At 43.0% G+C, this 18146-nt stretch overlaps 1 protein-coding gene across 8 annotated transcripts in view; it reads right to left on the bottom strand.

Moving 5' to 3' along the window:
• The window catches only part of PDK1 (pyruvate dehydrogenase kinase 1), a 108858-nt gene that overhangs the window by 23517 nt on the left and 67195 nt on the right, over positions 1 to 18146 (bottom strand). For 2 of the 8 annotated variants that reach the window (XR_006691063.3, XR_012421232.1), the window contains one exon: positions 14838 to 15082. The exons of the other annotated variants lie outside the window; for them this stretch is intronic. The gene's annotated coding sequence lies outside the window, so the exon portion shown is untranslated. Of the gene's footprint in view, positions 1 to 14837; positions 15083 to 18146 lie in introns of those variants that run through there. 8 annotated transcript variants of the gene reach the window in all.

Raw genomic sequence — 18146 nt, 5'->3', positions numbered from 1 at the left:
CGCCTCCCGGGTTCACGCCATTCTCCTGCCTCAGCCTCCCGGGTAGCTGGGACTACAGGCGCCCACAACCGCGCCCGGCTAATTTTTTGTATTTTTAGTAGAGACGGGGTTTCACCGTGGTCTCGATCTCCTGACCTTGTGATCCGCCCGCCTCGGCCTCCCAAAGTGCTGGGATTACAGGCGTGAGCCACCGCGCCCGGCCAATACTGATTTTCATAATTGGCCTAAACCACTCAAACATCTCTAACTTTCTTTTGGATTTGTTACTTATGATGTTATTGTTGGGGCTTAGAAAATAATGGCCCAAATGAAGGGCTCACCAGCAGCCTCAGAAGCAAAGGTTTTCTCTGATCTTCTGCCCGCCCCGCCGCCCATCTCTCAGTCCCACTCTCTCCCAAGGCCAGCCATAGAAACGAGAATTCTTCTTCCCCAAGGCAGGTCGTAGCAACCAGAATACCTTTTCCCAAAAGCCAGCCATAAAACCTAAAAATATTACTCTAATTTTTCCTTTGCCTTTTTGTATAAAAACCGGCCATAAAGAAATGATCTGGGCCAGGCACAGCGGCTCAAGCCTGTAATCCCAGCACTTTGGGAGGCCGAGACGGGCGGATCACAAGGTCAGGAGATCGAGACCATTCTGGCTAACACGGTGAAACCCCGTCTCTACTAAAAAACACAAAAAACTAGCCGGGGGAGGTGGCGAGCGCCTGTAGTCCCAGCTAGTCGGGAGGCTGAGGCGGGAGAATGGCGTGAACCTGGGAGGTGGAGCTTGCAGTGAGCCAAGATCATGCCACTGCACTCCAGCCTGGGTGACAGAGCAGGACTCTATCTCCAAAAAAAAAAAAATGGACAATTTACCAGATGCAGCACCTTACACCTGTAATCCCAGCACTTTGGGAGGCTGAAGTGGGAAGATCACTTGAGGTCAGGAGTTTAGGATTAAGCCTGGGCAACATAGAAAGATCCCATCTCCACGAAAAGGAAAAAATAATTAGCCAGGTGTGGTGGCGATTCGTGCCTATAGTACCAGCAACTTGGGAGGCTAAGGTGAGAGGATTGCTTGAGCCCAGGAAGTTGAGGCTACAGTGAGTTATGATGCCATTACACTCCAGCCTGGGAAACAGAGCAAGACTCTGTCTCAAATGAAGAAAGAGAAAGAAAGAGAAAGAAAGAGAGAGGAGAGGAGAGGAAGGAAGGGAGGGAGGGAGGGAGGGAGGGAGGGAGGGGAGGAAGGAAGGGAGGGAGGGAGGGAGGGAGGGAGGGAGGGAGGGAGGGAATGAAGGAAGGAAGGAAGGAAGGAAGGAAGGAAGGAAGGAGAAAAAAAAGAGAAGAGAAGAGAGAGAGAAAGAAAGAAAAAAGAAAGAAAGAGAAAGAAAGAAAGAGAAAAAGAAAGAAAGAAAGAAAGAAAGAAAGAAAAAGAAAGAAAGAAAGAAAGAAAAGAAAAAAGAAAAGGAAAAGAAAAGGGAAAGAGAAAAAGAAAGAGAAAAAGAAAGAGAAAGAAAATAAGGGAGGGAGGGAAGGAAGGAAGGAAGGAAGGAAGGAAGGAAGGAAGGAAGGAAGGAAGGAAGGAAGGAAGGAAGGAAGGAAGGAAGGAAGGAAGGAAAGAAGGGAGGGAGAGCTTCCCCTGTATATTTGGATCTTCATTCTCAGGGCTCCTGTGTATCCATGTGAAATAAATTTGCATGCCCTTTCTCCTATTAATCAATCAGCCTCATGTCAGTGATTTTCAGCAAACCTTTAGAGGGCCCTTGGCCCCTACATTATCTAAACTCTTCCTATTTCTATTTTGAACATATTATCACCTCTAACAAAAGCAGGTTACCTCTCCATGTAAAAGACCAATGCCTCATTGCGGTTGGCTGTGAGCAGAAGGCCACATGCTCCAAGCACATTCCTGTGGTATTTAAGCAAAACACCCTGAACAAACAAAGAAAGCAAAGAGCTGCCAGCTATTACATTTCCAAACAATTGTTTGGGTCTGTAAACATACTATCAATCAATCAAATCTCATATATATATATATATATATATATATATATATATATATTTTTTTTTTTTTTTTCCTCTCAGTCTTTGAGGCTTCTGTGTAGCCATTTGCCTTTGCTGACCTCATCTGCCAATGAGCAGGCTGAGTTCTCAGGCAGTTTTGCCTGGGGTATCACTTTTCAGGACCAGAAAGGAGGGCCCAAAGTTAGACATAGTGTCTAAACTCATATTAAACCTAAATACATACTTATGAATAAATATAAGACATCTTTTCCAGTGAGTCTCAATTTCCGTTCACAGTGTGCTAGGTAGATACTGCCCATAACTTAACTATACTAAAATGTTTACATTCTCCAGTCAGTAGCCTTCTATCCGTTGTCAAGGGGAAAATCAAACAGGATGAAGTTTAAAGACAAAAAATATTTCCTGGCAGTAGCCCATGGCCTCTATCACATTGTCCATTTGGAATATTTCTTCGGCTTTCTGGTTTGTCCACCAATTTCCATAATCCAGTCCTACCTCCTTTGTCCTCACATTTGTTTCGCCTGCCACGTAGTGATCTGTTGCTGAGGCAAATGTCACTGCTGACTCAGCCAGTGTCGATTGCTATGTCCTGTCTATGTAGACTAAAACCACAGTGATTGCGGTCATTCCTGACACGTCTCCCCTAAAGCCCACATAAAGGTTGGAGTCCCTTAGGGCAAAAGTGTGATGACAGTATTAGATCCCTCATCCATTTTGCTGAGGTGTTTTTTTGTTTGTTTGTTTTTGTTTTTTTTTTGAGAGCAAGAACTCTTGCCCAAAAGATGATGTTAATCCCTTCCTGAAGGTGGATCCCTCATGACCTAATGTCCCTTAAAAATACCACCATTTCTCAACACTGTTGCACTGGAGACCAAGCCTCAAAATGAGTTTTGGTGGCGGCAACCATATTCAAACCACAGCATATAGCACATTTAAGTTAGCATCACTTATTTTGGGAATGAAAATAATTCTACATCATTTACTGAACAAAAATCAGCATATTTTGTGGTTTTATGTTAGCTGCTTTTAATTGCAAAGAATAGAGAACTCCAGTTGTCTCTGATTAGGAGACATTATAAATCCTATTATAAATCACCTTGTAGTAATAAGGAAACGGGGATCTCAGACACGTGGCTAAGACACATGGGGACCTAGAAAAATCAAATGCCCAAACTTCACAGGAAGAAAAGAGACTCCATTAGCCAGAAACTTTGGAGAGTGAGCACACAGGTCATTCAGGATACAGGTGGCTCCTGAATTCATGTGACTGTGTAGCTCCCTCCACGGCTGCCTACATAGTGTTTAAGGCCAGTGCAAAATGAAAATGTGAGGCCTTTTTCTCCAAAAGCGGAAACATTTGCCATTAAATATACTTGGCTAGGCATGGTGGCTCATGCCTATAATCCTGCTTTTGGAGCAAAAGGCCTCACATTTTGGGAGACCAAAGTGAGAGGGTCACTTGAGCTCAGGAGTTTGAGACCAGTCTGTGCAGCATAGTGAGACGCCATCTCTATTTTTAAAAAATTAAAAAATGAAAAATTTTTTAAAAAGGTGTTAAAATGTTTTTTCTTTTCTTGTGCAGTTTCTCTCTCACCTTGTCATGAAGTTTTTATGTGCTATTTGATGCCATTCCAACTTAAAATCATAGATTATCAGCATTTTTACCTTCATCTTTATATGGTGTGATGCCAGTTTTAAATGCAAATATAAGAGTGTTTAATTTATATGTAGAATCATTTAAATTATGCAATTTGTGGCCGGGCATGGTGGCTCACGCCTGTAATCCCAGCACTTTGGGAGGCTGAGGTGGTTGTATCATGAGGTCAGGAGATCGAGACCATCCTGGCTATCACGGTGAAACTCCGTCTCTACTAAAAATACAAAAAATTAGCTGGGCGTGGTGGTGGTCGCTTGTAGTCCCAGCTACTCGGGAGGCTGAGGCGGGAGAATGGCGTGAACCTGGGAGGCGGAGCTTGCAGTGAGCCGAGATGCGCCACTGCACTCCAGCCTGGGTGACAGAGCGAGACTCTGTCTCAAAACAAAAACAAAAACAAAAAAAACAAAAACAAAAAATAAATATATAAATAAATAAATAAATTATGCAATGTGTATTTCCCCGTTCCTCTCTGCATATGTATTTCACTCTTACCAGAACAGTAGAAATACTGCACAAAACCAACTCAACTATCTGTATTTCGCTTCTTGATATATGTACATGTATTCTGCCAAGACTCTCCACCTTTGGCTTACTGCTAAGTAAGGAAGGACCGAAAGGGAAAGGACTAGGAGTTGCCCCATCTTTTCCCCTTTCCTTCAATGTCATTTTCAGTGTAAGTGATTGACTAATCCAGGGAAGTGACATGAATAAGAAAGATTCTTTGGTCATTTGTGTTCCTTAAAATGCACTGTATTCTTTCTGCTTTCACAGCAAGTTCTGGTTTTGATGCAAAGTATGGCTTCTTGGGGTAGTGACTGCCCTACTTACTCCATTGTAGATATAACTCCTTCACCTTGCATTCACTCTGAGTCTCACTGCCCCTCCATGGGTCCCCTGGAATTCTGTGCTCAATTCTTGCACTGTGAATTTTGTGTGCAAAAGGGTGGCAAGACATAGCAGACATGCCTATTGTGCCTGTCTTAGAGATTAAATTAATAAACATTTCAAGACAGTGACAGCAGAGGATTAAATCCAGTGCTGGGTTGTGTTTGTGGTCTGGTGTTCAGGAAGCTGGTCCTGGCCCCCTCAGTGGAGAACATGGTGATTCATATTCACCATTAATGTGGCCTGGATGTCTGCTTGTACTGATCTTACTGCTACCACTGACTTCCTTGCTCTCTATTTGGTATGTATTTTTTTTCAAACTGTTATTGTGGTAAAATATATATTACATAAAATTTACAATCATAACCATTTTTAAGTGTATATATCAGTGATATTAAATGGACTCGTAATGTTGTGGAATGATCATATTTGGTGTGTGTTTTCACATAGTCCTAACTTCAAATCATTCATGATCTTTCATGGCCCTTTTCTCTGTATTTCTGCTAACTTCTTCTGATACTGACTGACCAAGTCTCTCCTCATTTCCACCTAACCTACTGACAGAGACACAGATGGTCCTTCTCTGTGTGGAGACTTTCGTGCTAGGCCATCCCTGGGATGGGAGAGGGGCAAGAATGGGTTGGGAAGAGGAAGAGGAGAGAATTAAAAGCACATGAGTAGAATTCAGGAACTTTAAGTGATTTCATCCATCCACAAAAAACAGGTTTTTGTTTACAAATGAATGACTGTAGAAACTAACTAAAAGCATCAATGGTAATAAAAATACAGTTTTTTTGGCATATTATAGCTAAAGAAGTTGTATTAATAAGATTTAAGTATAGATATTTGCTAGTTTTATGCTACATATTATACTGAATATGAGCTCTTTTACGGATAAACACCATTATATAGATTTTACCTGTATGATTAATTCCACCAAAGAAATATTTTCTACATGTTACTATGTCAGCTGAAATTCAGTTAATAATTTTCAAAAACAGTTTTTTCCTCCCACTGACTTCACAGGAAGGAGGATTTTGTCTTTGGAAATGTATGTCAGCAAGAAGATAAAATGGCAGTTAAAGTTTCATTTTAGTTTGTTTTCTTCACTTGTTTATTTTTGGCTTTGTAGTAACGAGTGGCATCACCTAAGACAACTCACTCATGATAATAAAATGCCATTTTCTTCACGAGTTAATTTTTTAAATAAAAGTGCCATCTCTGACCACGGCAGCAGTCCATGGTGTTTCTTTCTTGGGCCCATACTTGGGAAGGCTGGTTGACCACCAGTTGCTTGCATGACTGTTTCTATCCAAGTAGCAATTATGAAAATCAACCAAACATGAAGGAATTTATTTCTTTAGCTTAATATTGATTTTTATCAGCTTTCTCCCTACTCCATTTAAAAAAAATAAATGCAGGTGGGGCACAGTGGCTCACGCCTGTAATCCCAGAACTTTGGGAGGCTGAGGTGGGTGGATCACCTGAGGTCAGGAGTTTGAGACCAGCCTGGCCAACATGGTGAAACGCCATCTCTACTAAAAATACAAGAAAATTAGCCAGGCGTGGTGGTGTGTGCCTATAGTCCCAGCTACTTGGGAGGCTGAGGCACGAGAATTGCTTGAACCTGGGTGGTGGAGGTTGCAGTGAGCCAACATCGTGCCACTGCACTCTAGCCTGGACGACAGAGAGATTCCATCTCAATAAAAAAAAATAAAATAAAAAAATAAATGCAGCCTATTGATGTAGAAGTAGAAAAGAGAGCAGATCAGAATGAAAGCACTAAGTTATGTATTTACTTAATCAAATCAACTAAACAGTGTTGACTTAAATGTCAATCTATAGAAAAATGGATTAAAATGGGAGAAAACAAAAAATTATTAATTATTGATTATACTATTTCTAAATATCCTAAGGATGATAAAGAATCCTGTAGACCCAAGAGTCCCAACATTTATTGATTCTTGATAAAAGAATAATTTTAAATGCGATAAGGTGTATCAGGTACAGGGCCGACTGAGGCTGTTTGGTAGGCATTAAAGGAATATTCAGTGAAGGGAAATAGGCAGAATAAGTGACCTCTGTGGATGTTCAGCAGGAAGCATGTGAAATGTTCTGAACAGTGAAGGGTCCTCCATCAGATCGTGCGTTCCAGAACACAGCACCAAACTGCTAGCATCAGGAAGCTGCTCCGGAACAGGTCAAAGTGGGAACTAAGGAATACTTGGAAACATGAACCATTTTTTAAAAGTTATCTACAAAGCTGCCTTACACAGAAATCACTTGAGTCAGTTCTAATGCAGATTCATTAACCCATTCTAGACTCTTCTTTCTCATAAGTGTTATTGAAATCCTGCAATAACATAAACTGTTATATAAACAGCTTATGTATTATAAACTGAGCCAGGGATTCTGGGAAAGTTAAGGTCTGGAGTGGGAAGGACACTTACTGTTTACCTGTTGGTACAGTTTGGGTTTTTTTCTATGTGCTATTTTGTTTGCATTGGAGGGTGGAGGGTAACAGATTGACATTGTCTGGATGTTTGTCCCTTCCAAACCTCATGTTAAAATTTGATCCCCAGTGACAGAGGTAGGGCCTGGTGGCAGATGTATGGACCATGGGGTAGATCCCTCATTAATGTCTTTGCGCCATCCTTATGGTAATGAATGAGTTCTTGCTCTTTTTTTTTTTTTTTTTTTTTTTGAGACGGAGTCTTGCTCTGTCACCCAGGCTGGAGTGCAGTGGCACGATCTCAGCTCACTGCAACCTCTGCCTCCCAGGTTCAAGCGATTCTCCTGTCTCAACCTCCTGAGTAGCTGGGGTTGCAGGTGCCCACCACCAGGCCCAGCTAATTTTTGTATTTTTAGTAGAGACGGGGGTTTCACCATGTTGACCAGGCTGGTCTTGAACTCCTGACCTCAGGTGATCCACCCACCTCAGGGTCCCAAAGTGCTGGAATTACAGGCATGAGCCACCGCGCCCTGCTGAGTTCTTGCTCTTTAAGTCACCTCGAGAATATGATTGTTTAAAAGAGCCTGACACCTTCCTCCCCTCTCTCTGCCGCCCTCTCTCGTCATGTAATGTGGGTTCCCTTCGCCTTCCTCCGGGGGTGAAAACAGGCTGAGGCCCTCACCAGAAGCAGATGCTAGTGCCATGCTTCCTGTATAGCCTGCAGAACCATGAGCCGAATAAATCCCCTTTCTTTATAAATTGCCCAGCCCCAGGCATTCCTTTATAGCAAAGCAAAACAGATGATGACACAGACTTTCTGTAGATATGTCTCATTTGTGTTCACAGGATTCTAATTTGTGGAAGTGACTGTGTGCTGACAGGGAGAGGCCAATGCCACTGAAAGAAGAATTTATTCCTTACACCTCCCAAGAGAAGAGGCCAAACCACGCCATGTGGGGCCACAAGGGAAACATCAGTTTTGGTTAGGAGGCAGAAAGGAGCCAGGGGAGCGCCTAGGTCACAGCTTTTACTGGGTTTCCACAGGAAAGCCAAGGCAAGGCGGGGGAAACAGTTTAGGATTGGCTAGTGTGAATAATTCTGGTGGGCTTTGAGCTATTGGGGTGGTGCCAGGTTGACCAGTAACTGCCCCTGGAATGATGTGGGGAAGAGGAAACATTGGGTTGGTGCCAGGTTGACCAGTAACTGCCCCTGGAATGATGTGGGGAAGAGGAAACATTGGGTTGGTGTGTGAGGTTAAAGAGAGCGGTTGGCTTGCATATGAAAGGCATACCCCCAAGTCATTTGTTCACTATGTTTAGGAATTAGCCCTGGGAGGGACAGTCTCTCCCAGAGTCTGTAAGGCCACCAAATGCCAGAGCATCAAGAATACAAAAAATAGAAAAATAGTTAATACAGGCCAGGTGCAGTGGCTCACACCTGTAATCCCGGCACTTTGGGAGGCCAAGGCAGGTAAATCACTTGAGACCAGGAGTTCGAGACTAGCCTGGCTAACATGGCAAAACTTCATCTCTACTAAAAATACATAAATTAGCCAGGTGTGGTGGTGTGCACCTGTAATCCCAGCTACTCAGGAGGTGGAGGCAGGAGAATCACTTGAACCCGGGAAGAGGAGGTTGCACTGAGCCAAGATCACGCCACTGCGCTCCCGCCTGGGCAACAGAGCAAGACTCCGTCTCACCCCCGCCCCATGGCCAAAAAAGTTAATACAATTGGCCGTGTGATAAATAGATGCCAAATAGACAAATACAGACTCTAAGAAAGTATGGTAAGAATAAAAGTATGGGAATGAAATGCATTTCTATATAATTAAATTTTACTGTGAAATAAATACGCAGTCATGTAAATCCCACTGTTTCTATAGTATATAGAAACATATAGATAGTATAGCATGTGTTCAGATAAATACTAGATGTATATATTGAACAATGCAGTGATATTGTAGACTTAAACACATATAGTGAGATTTCACTATTTCTAATGAAACAGAGTTATGCAAGTATACATTTTAGGTTGTGCTTGATTTTGCGGGGGAAGCAGGGAGTATTTTAAAAAATCAGTTTTCAGGCCGGGCGCGGTGGCTCAAGCCTGTAATCCCAGCACTTTGGGAGGCCGAGACGGGCGGATCACTAGATCAGGAGATCGAGACCATCCTGGCTAACACGGTGAAACCCCGTCTCTACTAAAAAATACAAAAAACTAGCCGGGCGAGGTGGCGGGCGCCTGTAGTCCCAGCTACTCAGGAGGCTGAGACAGGAGAATGGCCCGAACCCGGGAGGCGGAGCTTGCAGTGAGCTGAGATCCGGCCACTGCACTCCAGCCTGGGCGACAGAGCGAGACTCCGTCTCAAAAAAAAAAAAAAATTAGTTTTCAATAGAAATTTTATTCCAATGGAATAAAGAATGTTGACATTCTGATCAGAGCTCCTTCATGAAATGCAATTACAATGACTATTCATTACAATGCACTAATACACTGCAGTTACTTCATACAAAGAGGGTAAAGTTTCCTTAGCATTTTTATAAATTATATATTTTCTTTTTGAAAAGAATAAAAAAACTTATTTTTTTTTTCATTTTAAGAATAGATTGCCTTAATCAAGAGACTAGAAGGTAGGATTGAGGAATTCTTTGTACCTGAACATGAAAAAGGAAACATGTTCAAAGTTCACTGCAACAATGATTGTATTAACAAATGAGTGGAAACAATCCAAAAGTCTCTCAGTAAAGGAATTTATAAAATACTATCCAGACGTTAAAATAAATACATTACGGCTGGGCATGGTGGTTCATGCCTGTCATCCCAGCACTCTGGGAGGCCAAGGCAGGCAGATCACTTCAGGTCAGGAATTTGAGACCAGCCTAGTCAACATGGTGAAAACCTGTCTCTACTAAAAATACAAAAATTAGCTGGGCATGATGGTGCATGCCTGTAATCCCAGCTGCTCAGTAGGCTGAGGCAGGGGAATCTCTTGAACCTGGGAGGCAGAATTTGCAGTGAGCCGAGATTGCGCCACTGCACTCCAGCCTGGGCGACAGAGCGAGACTCGGCCTCCAAAAAAATATAGTAATAATAAAATAAATAGAACTACATCTGTATCTTCTAACATAGCAAGAACTAAAAACATAATGTTGAATGACAGTTGCAGAAATATCATAGACTTGGCCAGGCACGTTGGCTCATGCCTATAATCCCAGCACTTTGGCACGCTAAGGCGGGCAGATCACCTGAGGTCTCAGGAGTTCGAGACCAGTCTGGCCAACATAGTGAAACCCCATCTCTACTAAAAATACAAAAATTAGCCAGGGCTGTTGGAGTGTGCCTATAATCCCAGCTACTTGGGAGACTGAAGCAGGAGAGTTGCTTGAACCCGGGAGGCGGAGGTTGCAGTGAGCTGAGATTGTGCCACTGCACTCCAGCCTGGACCACAGAGCAAGGCTCCATCTTAAAAAAAAAAAAAAAAATCACAGACTAAAGATGTCATACAGGCAAAATTTTAAAATACATAAAACAATATTGGGAGGGTGAGATATGAGAAAGGAAAGAGAAGTAGGGAAATTTCATTTGTCATAATAATTTTATTATTAAATAAATTAAGCTAATACATAAAATGAAACTTTTATTATATTTTTATTATTAAAAAGAAGAGAAAATTGAATTGAAGTAAATATAAAATGTCGATATTTGTTCATCTGCCAGGCTGGCTTATAGGAGTTTGTTAATATATTGTGCTTTTCAAAAAATTTTAATTAAAAAAACCACAAGCAAAACATAAAAACAGATTGGCTTTAGCTACAAAAAATGGAGAAGGCCGGGTGCGGTGGCTCAAGCCTGTAATCCCTGCACTTTGGGAGGCCGAGACGGGCGGATCACGAGGTCAGGAGATCGAGACCATCCTGGCTAACATGGTGAAACCCCGTCTCTACTAAAAAAAATACAAAAAACTAGCCGGGCGCGGTGGCGGGCGCCTGTAATCCCGGCTACTCGGGAGGCTGAGGCAGGAGAATCACTTGAACCCGGGAGGCGGAGCTTGCAGTGAGCTGAGATCTGGCCACTGCACTCTGGCCTGGGCGACAGAGCGAGACTCCGTCTCAAAAAAAAAAAAAAAAAAAAAAAAAAGGAGAAATGCTCTTAGCATTATAAATTATCAGAATTAGCAGTGCATACAATAATTTGGAAAGTTAATGAGCATTTCTAGAAAATGATCAGTTTTGATTTTGATCAATTGGAACTGTCAAAAAAATGGACCAAAAAAAAAAAAAAAAAAAACCAAAAGAAAGAAAATCAACAAATACAAAATATTAAACAGGGCCAGGCTCATTGGTTCACACTTGTAATCCCAGTGCTTTGGAAGGCCATGGCGGAAGGATCACTTGGGACCAGGAGTTTAAGACCAGCCTGGGCAGCATAGTGAGACCCTATCTCTAAAAAAAAAAAAAAAAGTTGTTTTAATTAGCCAAGCATGGTGGTGCATGCCTATAGTCCCAGCCACTTGGGAAGCTGAGACAGGAGGATCGCTTGAGCCCAGGAGTGTGAGGCTGGTGTGAGCTATGATTGCCCCACTGCACTCCAGCCTGGGCAACAGGGTGAGACTTTGTCTATAAAACAACAACAAAAAAGAAAAAATATTAAATAAAAACGTATACTATATTTGTTTTTTGTTTGTTTTTGTTTTTGTTTTTGTTTTTGTTTTGAGACGGAGTCTCGCTCTGTCGTCCAGGCTGGAGTGCAATGGCCAGATCTCAGCTCACTGCAAGCTCCGCCTCCCGGGTTCCCGCCATTCTCCTGCCTCAGCCTCCCGAGTAGCCGGGACTACAGGCGTCCGCCACTGCGCCCGGCTAGTTTTTTTTTTGTTTGTTTGTTTTTTTGTTTTGTTTTTTTTTGAGACGGAGTCTCGCTCTGTCGCCCAGGCTGGAGTGCAGTGGCCGGATCTCAGCTCACTGCAAGCTCCGCCTCCCGGGTTTACGCCATTCTCCTGCCTCAGCCTCCCGAGTAGCTGGGACTACAGGCGCCCGCCACCTCGCCCGGCTAGTTTTTTGTATTTTTTAGTAGAGACGGGGTTTCACCATGTTAGCCAGGATGGTCTCGATCTCCTGACCTCATGATCCGCCCGTCTCGGCCTCCCAAAGTGCTGGGATTACAGGCTTGAGCCACCGCACCCGGCCTACTATATTTCTTTGAATCAAACCATCTTTTTTTTTTTTTTTTTGAGATGGAGTCTCGCTGTGTCACCCAGGCTGGAGTGTAGCAGTGCAATCTCAGCTCACTGCAACCTCCTTCCTCCCGGGTTCAAGCAATTCTCCTGCCTCAGCCTCCCGAGTAGCTGGGACTACAGGCGCATGCCATCACACCCAGCTAATTTTTTGTATTTTTAGTATAGATGGGGTTTCACCATTTTGGTCAGGATGGTCTCGATCTCCTAACCTCGTGATCTACCCGCCTCGGCCTCCCAAAGTGCTGGGATTACAGGTGTCAGCCACTGTGCCCAGCCAAAACCATCTATTAAAATTATATTAAATTAAAGTCTAAGTAAAGCAATTTCAGAAAAGAAGGGGAAAGGTAGGCTGTGTCAGAAGTGTATTCGTATACAAATATCAGAAAGTCCTACCATAGGAGTTGCATAGACAAAGGATGATTTAACTCATGCTACAAGCCAAGAGACAGCTGGGTTGATATTGACAGCTAACCAATGCTACCAGTCATAGAGGTTCTTTGAGTTTTCCTGTCCTTACATCTTTAGGATGTACACCTTTGTCCCCATGTGTGTTACCTCAGAATACTGTCTACATTCTAGGCAAGCAAAGAAGGAAAGGGAGGAGAGAATGACTTTCTATGGGACCTTTTTACTCAAGAAACAAAAATCACCCCTAGGGAATTTTGTCTCCATCTCATTATTTATAACCTTACCACATGGCTAACTTCTGCTGCAAGAGTCTGAGAAAAGGAATATTTTAGCTGAGTATATTGCTGTCCCAAGCAAAACTGGGAGGCCAGTCCACAATGGTGGATGTTAAGTGCACATGCACAAGCAGAGAAGGAAAGTTCTGTTAGTGAAAAAGAAAGGGAATGAACACTGAATCATAATTAGGAGAGTCGGCTATAAGAGAGGACTGTGTCTTCTAGTAAACAACACAACAATCAGTACACATCTGGCACAAGCCAAACTAACTGTGGAATAGAATGACATAGGATGGGATGGGATGGAATGAAATAGAAAAGTCAAAATAGACACGCTTATATGGTAATTTGTTATTGGATAGAGGTAGCTCCACAAAACAGCAAGAAAGGGATGCATTAATAGATGGCATTTGGAAAATTGGCCTATTGTATATACAAACATAAAGCTGAAACTTTGTCACCCTGTATATAAAGATGATTTCCACATGGATCAAAGACCTAAATGTGAAAGGTAAAGCTATGAAGTGAATACAGAATATGTAGGAGAGTATTTTTTGAGTACTTGGGGATGGAGAAGGACTTCTTAAGATTCCACAAGAGGGTGGCCGAGCGCAGTGGCTCATGCCTATAATCCCAGCACTTTGGAAAGCCAAGGTGGGAGGATCACTTGAGGTCAGGAGTTCAAAATCAGCCTGGCCAACATGGCAAAACCCCATCTCTATCAAAAAAATACAAAAATTAGCCAGGTATGGTGGCATGCACCTGTATTCCCAGCTACTCAGGAGGCTGAGGCACGAGAATTTCTTGAACCTGGGAGGTGGAGGTTGCAGTGAACAGAGGTTGTGCCACTGTACTCCAGGCTGAAAGACAGAATGAGGCCCTGCCTCAAAAAAAAAAAAAAAATTCCATGAGAGGGTAAAAAATAGGTGGACATGACCATATGAATATCAAGGATCATCATTCAATGAAGGACATGGTAGATAAGCCTTACAGTTGGATGATCATTTGGTAGAAGATAGAGCTCTCTGTGATGATGAAATGTTTTCTGTCTGTATTCTCCAATATGGTAGTCACTATCCACACTGGATTATGGAGCACTTGAAATGGGGATAGTGCAACTGAACAACTGAATTTTTAGTTTTAATTCATTTGAATTTAAATAGCCATCTGTGCCTAGTGGTTACCATATGGAGCAGTGCAGAACTAGGGTATTTGAGGGACTCTAGCAGATCAATAAGAAACACAAGACTGTCCAATATAAAAATAGGTCAAGAATATAAATAGGTTGACAGAAGGGAAGCCCAAGTACATAGTTTTTAGGAAAAGATCCAAAATCACAAGTAAATAGCAAAATACAAATTAAAACCGTAAGATAGTACTGATAAAATTGGAAAGTCATATGATCCCAAGTGTTAGTGAGGATGTGGGGAAGAGCAACCCTCACTTACTACTGAAGGTTGAGGAGTAGATTTGTGCAGCCATTTTGGAATTAAGTGGGTATATATCAGATAACCAATCAATCCTTCTCACTTTCCCTAGAACAACTCACACACAGATTGTTGAGGAGGTGAATGTGAAACAGAATATTTCCCTTCACCCCGTCACAGGACCAGCCAAGGGGTTGGCTTGTTTACTCAGCCCACAGCTTTCAAACCTTCATGGAAGGGGAAGCTCACAGGTAAAAGGGTGCAGAGGTCGGGATGAGCACTTCTGGCCAACCGGCAGGAGCAGAACTCCATGCAGGCCTGCAGCAGCATCTAGGGGTTGCCTGTGACCCCTGACGCCCCAGAGGGAGTGTTACATTGTGTTCGCTTAGCTTTGCCATCTGCAGATGGCTGTTTCATAGCTCAGTGTGACAGCCCTCTGTATCCCAAGCTCTTGTTTGGTGTCCAGGAAGAATCAGGTCACAAGAACAAATTGAAGGATGGTGAATGTGGAGGATTTTATTGAGTGGTGGCAGGGGCTCCCAGCAGGATAGGGAGCTGGAAAGGGGATGGATTGGGAAGATGGTATTCCCCTGGAGTTCGGCCATCCCCAGCTGAAATCCTCTCTGAGATCTCACTGTCAAGTCATCCCTCTGAAGTCAAGCTGCTTCTCTCTGACGTCCACCTGCTGCTTCTATTCTTCCTTTTTCTGCTGCTCTGCCACTCCACCAGTGCGGCCTGTGGGGTTTTTATGGGTACAGGATGGGAGCAGGGGAAGGGCCAGGGTGGTTTTGGAAAAGGCAACATTCAGGCAGGAAAACAGGAATGCATATTCTCACTTTGGGCCATGGGTCCAGGCTTGAGGGTGTGGCCCTCACTGGGGACCACCCTCTTCTACCCAGTATTTCCCTGCCTCCTGTCCATATCATATGTACAAAGGTGAAAGGTGCCCATCACTTTTTTTTTTTTTTTGAGCCAGGGGTCTTGCTCTGTTGCCCAGGCTAGAGTGCAGTGGCATGATGAAGGCTCACTGCAGCCTCAACCTCCTCAAGTCTCCAGCAATATTTCCACCTTAGACTCCTGAGTAGCTGGGACCAGAGGCATGTACCACCACACCTGGCTAATTTATTTTTTGTAGGGATTGGGTCTCCCTATGTTGCCCAGGATGGTCTTGAACTCCTGGGCTCAAGAAGTCCTCCCACATCAGCCTCCCAAAGTGCTGGGATTACAGGCATGAGCCACCATGGCCCACAACATTAAGACAGTAGAGATTTAGAGGCGATGTAAGTTTATCGTGGGTGGGAATGGAGATGTTAAATCTGATGGAGGTATATACTATGGAATACTCTGTTACAGTCAGAAATAATGAACCAGAGCTACATACAACAACATGAAGAGGGCTGGGAAATGTAGTGTTAGGTGAGAAAGGTAAGAAACAGAGTGAGGTGTGATAGTATGATCCTATCAACACGGGTTTTCAACATCAATTCACCCAGAAATAGTAATATATTCTTCAAAGATGTTTGTATAACCAAGGCCATATATCAAACACATTACTCTTACTTGGTACCTACCGACAATTTTGCACCACGAAGTAGAGGGTGAAAGTGAAGTAAGGGGCAGGGATCGGGGGAAGAGAAAAGGCTACTGTAAACAGGAGTGATGATAATATGCCATAAAGGAAAGGAAATAATTATCTTAACCCTTAAACATGTTATACAACTGAAATGGGTTCTACTAGCCTGGCACCATGAGACCAGACATCCACACAGAGGTTTGCAGCAGGAGAAAGGAAGGTGTTTTACTGGCAGGGTGCCAAGCAAGGAGGCTCAGGTAGCTAAGCTAACGCTTAAACTTTGACCTATGACTAGCAGGCAAGGGTTTGTAAAGCAGGGGTAAATTTCAGGAAAGCAGAAGCTATAGGCAAAATAATAAATCAATGATTTATGGCCATGACCATAAATCAAAACCATAAATCAAGGTTACACATTGGTTTTGACCTTAAAGTGCAGGATATCTTGAAGCAGGGGCTTACAGGTCATAGATACATTCAAAGACTTTCTGATTTGCAATTGGTTTGAGAAGCTTTAAGAATTTGGGGTCATGGCCGGGCGCGGTGGCTCAAGCCTGTAATCCCAGCACTTTGGGAGGCCGAGGCGGGCGGATCACAAGGTCAGGAGATCGAGACCACAGTGAAACCCCGTCTCTACTAAAAATACAAAAAAAAAATTAGCCGGGCGTGGTGGCGGGCGCCTGTAGTCCCAGCTACTCAGGAGGCTGAGGCAGGAGAATGGCGGGAACCCGGGAGGCGGAGCTTGCAGTGAGCCGAGATCGCGCCACTGCACTCCAGCCTGGGCAACAGCGTGAGACTCCGTCTCAAAAAAAAAAAAAAAAAAAAAAAAAAAAAAAAAAAAAAAAAAAAAAGAATTTGGGGTCAGCAGAAAAGAATGTTAGGTCAGCTCACAGGTGTGACTTTCTTCACCCCCTGCAGGAAGAAATTTAGACCAAAAGATGGTGGTCAGAGTTTCAAGCCCCAGATCTCCCTTATCTGAGGCCTATGTGCAGGTAGATGTGCAGGCAGATCTGTTTGGTGAGGGTTCAGTTTCTGAAAAACAACTCAGAGACATATGTTACAATGTTATCTTTGGTTTGTATAGGGGAACCAAATGTCCCTTGATTCTAGTTTCCTTGGCTCTTGCTTTAGGCTATTACCTTCTTGCTCATCAAGTTGCTTATTTACTTCTCAGGGCTAACTAGGTGCCTGGAACTTGAAGGAACTCAAGATTTTCCTTAATTCCCATGCTTGGGGGGGGGCCCACAGGCCTCTAAGGAGGTCCTTACTCCATCTCACATCTGATGTCCAAGAGAAGGGAGAACAAAATATGGTCTAGTATGTGAATTTCCTAAATCTTTTAATGACTATGTATGGCTTTCTTGATACTGTGCATATTTTTTGAGCTAAATAGAAGCATGTTCTGTGTTCTGTTGCCTCTCTTATGTCAGTGCTTCCTTTAAACATAAGCATGTTTATAATTCATCATATTGGGCTCTGCTCATTTCTATAAACTCCACCAGCTGCTGTTGCTTTGGCACAACAGAGTATTTTATGTTCCTCTGAAGTATTTCCCTGACGAATATAATGCTTTGTGAAACCTGTATTGCAGAAAATGCCTGAATGTTGAATTGAAACCATGAGAACTGAAGAGTGAATGGGCCAAGATCAGAGCTTGTGACAATCCACAGGTGGCCCTGGGTGCAGGTTTAGATACTATTCTTTCAGACAATGTTCTCAGCCCTGTGCATCACTCAATCCTCTACATCTGAAATGATTTGCATAACCATGTTGCTGGGCCTGGGACGAAATTCCTATGGCAGTGTTGCTTTTTCAGATTCTCATTCTCTCCCCTCTTTTTTTCTCTCTCTTTTAGAATTCTGCAGGAATGGAATGGATTTGTGTGGGGTTTTCTTTTCTGTAGAAATTCATGTTGTATGTCTTTTATAAGTGTTCCGACCTGAGAAAGAAAGGGTTTGAATACCGTTGTATTTTAGTGTGCCTTCTATAAGACATTTCAACAATCTCTAAATTAGTTTATCTCCTTGTTTTTTATTTCTTAAATAAATTAATGACCTACCCCAAAAGAAGGTGTGACAGTAATTTCTTTTCTCTCTCTCTCTCTTTTTTTTTTTTTTTTTTTTTTTTAGTGCCGTGGCATGATCATAGCTCCCTGCAGCCTCAACCTCCAGGGTTCAAGCAATCCTCCCACCTCAGCCTACTGGGAAGCTGGGACTACAGGAATGCACA

Source organism: Macaca fascicularis, chromosome 12, assembly GCF_037993035.2.
Source record: "Macaca fascicularis isolate 582-1 chromosome 12, T2T-MFA8v1.1".
Classification (NCBI taxonomy): Eukaryota; Metazoa; Chordata; class Mammalia; order Primates; family Cercopithecidae; genus Macaca; species Macaca fascicularis.
The sequence above is the reverse complement of the archived record's forward strand: the minus strand, read 5'-3'. Positions and strand labels throughout refer to the sequence as shown.